The sequence below is a fragment of the Pangasianodon hypophthalmus genome, chromosome 18, assembly GCF_027358585.1.
Source record: "Pangasianodon hypophthalmus isolate fPanHyp1 chromosome 18, fPanHyp1.pri, whole genome shotgun sequence".
Lineage (NCBI taxonomy): Eukaryota > Metazoa > Chordata > Actinopteri > Siluriformes > Pangasiidae > Pangasianodon > Pangasianodon hypophthalmus.
In genome coordinates, this window is record NC_069727.1 from 11732702 (window position 1) to 11740364 (window position 7663).

The following is a 7663-nucleotide window of genomic DNA, read 5'->3' on the forward strand; positions in this document are numbered from 1 at the left end:
TTTTAAAGATAATAAGACAAAAAAAAGAAGCGAAGTTCCCTGTCCTTAAGACTTTCCCATTTTGGAAAACATAAAGTTTCAGCTTTACAAAGTGCTGAGACTCTTTCCATAAACATCAAATAAATGTCTCCAAGCTTTACCATACAATATCAATGATTATATGATTTTATATGTCAAATAACATGCTTTTTCAATTCATTTATTATTAGGCTTAGATTATTTGGCAAGTCCCTCTGAAAAGGTTGTTACTATAGCAACAATATTTTACATTTACATTTACATTTATGGCATTTGGTAGACGCCCTTATCCAGAGTGACTTACAAAAGTGCTTTGAAGTCTCTATCAATAAATACATTCTGATACTGATACTAGTTCACAAACTAAGAATACCATCAGACCAAAACCTCTGTTGGGGAGGTAATATAGTAACAAGCGCTCAGACAATACAAAGGTAAGTATTTAGACATCGTTTGAAGACTGCCAGTGACTCAGCTGTTCACACATCTAGGGGAAGATCATTCCACCACCTAGGTGCCAGAACTTCCTTGTACCCTGAGAGATGGTGGGACCAGTCGAGCAATCCTAGAGAGGAGTGAGGGAGCTTGGTGCAGTGCTGGATATGATAAGTGCTTTAAGATAAGTGGGTGCTGGTCCGTTTTTGGCTTTGTAGGCAAGCTTCAGTGTTTTAAATCTGATGCAGGCAGCTACAGGAAGCCGGTGGAGGGAGCGTAGCAATGGGGTGGTGTGGGAGAACTTAAGAAGGTTGACAACCAGTCGTGTAGCTGCGTTCTGGATCAGTTGCAGAGGACGAATGGCGCTCAGAGGCAGACCTGCCAGGAGTGAGTTACAGTAGTCCAGTCTTGAAATGACAAGGGACTGAGCAAGCACCTGTGTAGCCTGTGTGGAAAGAAATGGACGAATCCTTCTGATGTTATAAAGGAGAAATTGGCATGAGCGTGTCAGATTAGCAATGTGAGAGGAAAAGGACAGCTGATTGTCTACGGTTACCCCAAGGTTGCGTGCAGGAAGTGAAGGCGAGATCAGAGAGTTGTCCAGGGAGATCGCAAGATCCTGACATGCGTGTGTATTAGAAATAGCTCATTAATATAAACTTTAAATTACAGCTGAAACTACTGTAAGAGCTGCTTTTATATCAAATTTATTGACACCTTCTGACCAATCAGAGTTGAGAATTCAACAGCGCTGCACTACTATGACCTATAAAATACTCTAAATGGTCTCGCACCATAGTACTTGAGTGAGCCTTCAGTGTGACTGCTTCGATCATAAAGTACCTAGAATAATGAAGATTACAGCAGGGGACAGATCTTTTTCCTATACCCTCCCATCACACAGGTATGGACTCATGCATTAGCAGGATGCTGATGTCCCAGGATGTCCTCCTGTCTTTGTTACCTTCTGGTTCTCCCTTTTAGTTATGCTGTCATAGACATCGCTGGAGTCCCCCAATTTGATCACAATATACAAGGTTTTAAACTGTTTTAAACCGTTTTAAACCACTAAGTCATTAAATAGGCAAACAGAAATAATTACATTAGGGGTTATCATACTAATGAGCTCAGGATTTACTGTGTCTCTCTCTCCCTCTCTCTCTCTCTCTCTCTCTTGCTGTACATGTACATGCTGTGGTTCCTCTCGCCCTACTGATCTGCCTGATTAATCTTAATGTTCTGTTTCTGCTCCTTCCTTACTGCACGTCTGACTTTCCTTCTGCTTGCACTTCCTAAATTTTTTTGAATTTTTTTTTTTTTCACTGAAAACCAATAACTTTGTAATTGTGCAACACTGTATGTATAAAACATCTGTGGTTTGGTAGGTGTGTGGGGGATATCCCACAAGGATAGAAATATCTGCCAGTTTTGACCTTGTGTGGACATTTGCATGAAAAACTGCTTTTTTCAAAAAACAAACAAACAAACAAACAGCAACAACAAAAGCACAGCTCTTATTTAAAAAAATTAAAAGGGCCAAAATATTTTCCTTTTAATTACTAAGGTTAGATTATGAATAGGTTTAGGACAGTACGGTATTAATAAGCACAGTATTGGCACAGAATTAATAAGCTGCATTAATAATTATCTCAACGGTAGGTTGTCACGAGGATAATAGAACAAACGCCTGTATGTGTGTGTGGGAGTGTGTGAAAGACCTTGTTGAATACCATTAAACCAAGCGGCTTAGCTCCAGGAAGAATGAGTCATTAGGAAACCTTTATTATCTTGCACTGTTTGTCTTTTGTTGACATATTGTGTTGTCTTTTCATCATTTTGCCAAATGAAACTTTTTTAAAAATTTCTTTTTAATCTATAACTAAAATATAATTTTACTTTATGTTACGATTGTAAGGTTTTTATATTTAATTTGTTGTAATAAACAATTGATTACTGTAGTTGATATTTATCTGTATCATATCATTGTATTACATCACTGTATATCTCCAAATTCAATAGTGTTATTTGTTTCTGTGAACGTGGTTATAGCACAGAGCCACTTTTCATCTGGGAACAGTTTCTTCCCACAGTGTTTGTGTGTGTGTGTGTGTGTGTGTGTGTGTCTGAGTCATCGCTGTGACCTAGAGAGACAAAGATCATTCCATTCCATGGGGGATATGAGAGGGGTCTTGCTCTCTCTTTGTTCTCTTCTTCTCCTCTCCTCTTTTTTCTTCATCCCCTCTTCATTTCCTCCTCCTCTCCTGGTCGCAAGCCAGTTCCTCACAAATCATCTATTTATCTGGCATGAACCATGACATTTGGAACATGTTTCTAATATCTGATGTTATGGAGAATCCAACGTAAAGGCACCCAGTTAACCGATGACATCTTTGTGTTTGTGTGTGTATGTGATAAACAGAGAGAAAGTGGAGATGAAGTTTAGAAATGTCTTGACAGATGACATTTAGTTGCAGGGTAAGTCATGTGGCATTAGTAGAAGGAATGAGAAACATTTTCTCAGTTAGAGGGAACCTGCATTGGTACATGTTTAATTATGAAGCCTTAATGCATGAATTCTCCAATATATACTTTATGTAGGATTGGAAGGTCAATAAATTTATTAATGTCTATAATGCTATGACTAGATTATGTACAAGCAATTGCATGGCATAGCGTTATTAGTGGCTAATAACTAATTAGTTATTCTTTGTTTTTCTCTTTTTCTTTTCTTTTTTTTTTTTTTTTTTAGCAATCATACAGCCACTAGCAACCAATGCTGTGGAAGTTCTGGGAGTCGTACCTTCCAAATTTAAAATATATCAATTAAAAAAGCATTGCATCTATAAATGTTAAATATTTACAGTATAAATTTTATTTTGGGGAAAATAAAAAGGCACAAAATTAAGACCTAAAAGAACCCCTAACATTTCAGAGACACACATACTCAGAGTGTATTCGGTAGAAAATGTTCTATTAACTCTGATTCAGTTGGTTCTCCTTTCATGTCACGTTCAGAACATGTAGTGTTACAATTGTTTGAATATGAAACTCACTTCATTGCAGTAAAAGAGACACAATGCCACCAAATTAGCTAACCACTTTGTAGCCACATCACTCTCTTAATCTGAACTGTTATCAGACAGCAATATTGCTCGTCAAGCACAATAAAGCTAGCTCAAATGAAATCCCTAAAATCCATCCATCCGTTTTCTGTACTGCTTTTCCTACAGGGTTGCAGGGAGCCTGGAGCCCATCCTAAGGGACTCAGGGCAGAAGGCAGGGGACATCCTGGACAGGGTGCCAACCCATCGCAGGGCACAATCACACACACACTACAGACAAATTAGAGATGCCAATCAGCCTACAACACATGTCTTTGGACTGGGGAGGAAACTGGAGCACCCAGAGGAAACCCCGAAAGCACAGGGAGAACATGTAAACTCCATACACAGGGCAGAGGTGGGAATTGAACCGCCAACCCTGGAAGTGCAAGGCAAACAACTAAGCCACCATGCCCCCAATCCGTAAAATATAGTACAAAATTCAGTCTTTACCTTTTAGAAGTTATATCATCAGGATATATCGGTAGCAAAGTTCTGAAAAAAAATCCACCTCAGTAAAATCCACCCTCCTGCGTTCCCTCCCATTTTCAAAACTTAAACCAATAAATACAAGCCAAATATGACCAACGTACAACTGAACAACTCAAAGCACATATTTCAATGAAGCATTGAACTTGGACAAGACATACAGTATTTCTTTGAAAATATTTAGACTGTTGGACTAAAAACCTAAATATATATTACTAGTTTTTGACTGATTTGAAGGTCTATCTATCTATCTATCTATCTATCAGTCAACATAAATTCAATGCAATATTAACATGGAAAGACCTTTAAATATGACACCATTTAATCTCTTATCAGAGCTAAGCTTTGAATATTACAACACTGTCTTTTTCCTATAGTGCTGCTTTTACACCTTTCAGTTTAGTGTACTTTACTGTATGAAGTCAAATTCCCAACTTTTCTAAAGAGAACTGTTTGTGCAATACATTATTTTTTGGGTTTGTTCCACATGCCAGAGCTCATGAAGCAGATTGTTTTGCAGGCATGTGTATGATCACATGCATATGTGGGAGGCATGAATGAGTGCTTCATTGAGACATGAAGTGCTTTTCAATACAGATCCTACACAGCACCTGTTGATGTGTCCAGAGAACCCTGTTGACTGCTGCCTTCCCATATTTCCCACAAGATTTATAAGCAATACAAGATAATTAGAAGCACAACAGTCTTGAATTTAAAGCAAAAGATGTATTGTTAACCAAAAACAAAGGTTTATACATGAATATATAGGCCTATGATTTACTCAGAAGCATTTATTTAAAAGGAAAAAGTTAGATAAGAAAGTAAAAGGGGTTTAATGTTCTATTTAATAAGAGACTTCTAATTAACAAACATGAGTACAGTTCAAAGTTCATACTTGTGTCCCATTTTAAGATGCCTTTTTCGACTTTCCTTCATAACTTCGAAGTGTGTAACACGTATGTCACACAATTGGCCAAGGGGAAAACAAGGAGCAGATTTTATAACAGGAGCGCATTTGTCAGCTGTTCGTAAACATGAACATGCATAAAACAAATTGCTCTGTGATTTGTAAACTAATTTGTTACAAAAAGCCAAGTCTGTACATATCAATTAAAATCTACAGGGCAAGAGGACTCACTGAATGGTTTGCTGAGTATAAAAATTATGCAGTTCATAATATGCTATGAATTTCACAATCACCAGTGTTCTCCAACACCATGATCAATACACAGATTCAGGCGATATCTTTTGGATACAGTTTCAGGGCTGCACTGAAGCTCTTCTGATGGCTTGTTTTGTCACCTAGCCATATGTTCTGTTACATCATGGTAATTAGTACTTAGTAATTAGCTCCAAAGCACACCTTGATGTCTATTTTATTTATTTATATTTATTTATTTATTTATTTATTTTTAATATTAAGTCCTGTTTCAAGTTTGTGTTTCTTGGACCCCTCCTTCACTTTGCTACCTCTCTATCTTTGGCCTGCTGGTTAGAATTTCAAAAAGACTTTGTCTTACATGCACTTTGTCTTTTATAATAGCAGAGTCTGAAGTGTGACTCTTCATCAGGAAAAGTACGGAAATATTATTTCAACTTATTCACGGAATTTTGCCCACCAGCATCATTCTGTGTAAACTTTAAAGACTGTTGTGTGTGAAAATCCCAGGAGATCAGCAGTTTCTGATATACTCAAACCAGCCCATCTGGCACCAACAACCGTGCCATGGATGAAGTCACAGAGATCACACTTGTGATGTTTGATGTGGATATTAACTGGAGCTCTTGATCTGTAGCTGCATGATTTTTTGCACTGCGCTGCTGCCACATGATTGGCTGATTAGATAACTGCATGAATGTGCAGGTGTACAGGTGTTCCTAATAAAGTGGATGTCGAGTGTATCTGCAAGGTTATTTGTACAAGTAAGGAATAAAAAACCTTTAAACTTTAAACTACAATGACCCCTGTTACTAAGGATGAATAAATGAATGTGGTCTTTGTCCTGCAAGCTTCATATGTGACTGCTCACTCATAAAAACCTCCTGCTCATGCAGATTTTTTTGTTGTGACCCATGGGATCACGTCTATTCTCTATACGCCTTGTGAACTTGTCTTGCATTTGTATTTGTATTTTGTTTCTGTTTAGAACATGTTATCTGTTACATGCTACATGTTATATCATTTCGAATGATATATTTATATTCATTTACATCCCTTCAAACATAAAACCCAAACCTCCATGCAAACTTGGGCAGACCAGATTGGTAGTCTGAAACGGGCTCTGTCTTCTAAGTCCTGGCTCTACTGGGGCAACATGGGTAAGAAATGGTAAAAATCACATATTTATTGTCTCTATGCTTTTTGTCCACAGTAACAGTTTTGCACGTCAACCTTCACAAAAACCAGTCACAAACTAAGCACAAAGCTTCCCATGTTCTTTACCTTGCTGTATTTATATATTAAACATTTAAAAAGAAATCTGTGCACCTTTTCAAGATACCCCACTGGAACCACTCTCAATAACAGAAATTCAATGACCCCAACATTGACCTTGGCACTGTGCCTGGAACTATTGACCTGATATTTGGTTCAACCCAGTGAACCATAAAATGTGACTATGGAAGAGTATATTGAAGAATCACTTCAACAAACCCAAAGTACAGTCAGTTTTCACATATACTTTTACACAGGAATTCAAAGGTAATCGATCAGGGGAAGGTTATTTGTGAAAACAGGGGTTAAAATGTTGAAATGATCGATTGATGTAGCAGAAAACCTATTGCATTCCCTGGAAATTATCAGGAGAGATCATGTGTAAAGGGAAGCCAATACATTACTGAGAAAAGAGGCACTGCCACTGATTTAAAATATTAGCACAGTAGAGGGACAACAGTAGAATAAAATTAAATTGATGAAGAAGAACAGGAAAAAAGTCTTGAAATTGAACTGATTCAGAATTAAAGGAGTCGTTAAACATTTACACCAAAGATTAGTTTTTTGTCAGAAAAATGGAACAGTCCAGAATGTCATTTATAAGTGAAACTCTAGAGAGATTCAGAGAAATGTGGCAGAGGAACAGATTCAAATATTTGTAATGTAAATTCCAGCAAACGGGAAGACTGCAGGATTGTCCATATTTTACATTGGATTTATTTTATGTCACATTATGACATATGTAAATGTCTGCACCCTGGCAAAATACTGTTTCAATTTCAGGTACTGGTAAAATTTTGACTATGTTTTGTGGCCTTGCTCCTAAGTGGTGCAACAGAAGAGTGTTCACCCTATTGTCAGGAGATTGTGAGGGCAAGTCCTGATGATGTACAGCCATCTGTGCCTGGGAGCCAAAGAGGCAAAATTGGACATGCTGTCCTGCTGGGAGGGTTGGCATAGTCTCTCTCTCCCCAGTGCATCAGAATGACACTAGTCATAAATAAATAAAATGCAAAATAATAGGATGTGCTGGATCAAATGCTATTTTTATAAGCTGCCTGATAATGCGAGAGTAAAGTAACTGATGCTGAGGAACTACACAAGTTCTATTTGTTGACACTAGAATGACACTAGTCAATTGCGGGTTTCTGTGAGTTCAGGTATGTAGAATAGTGACAGATAGAGC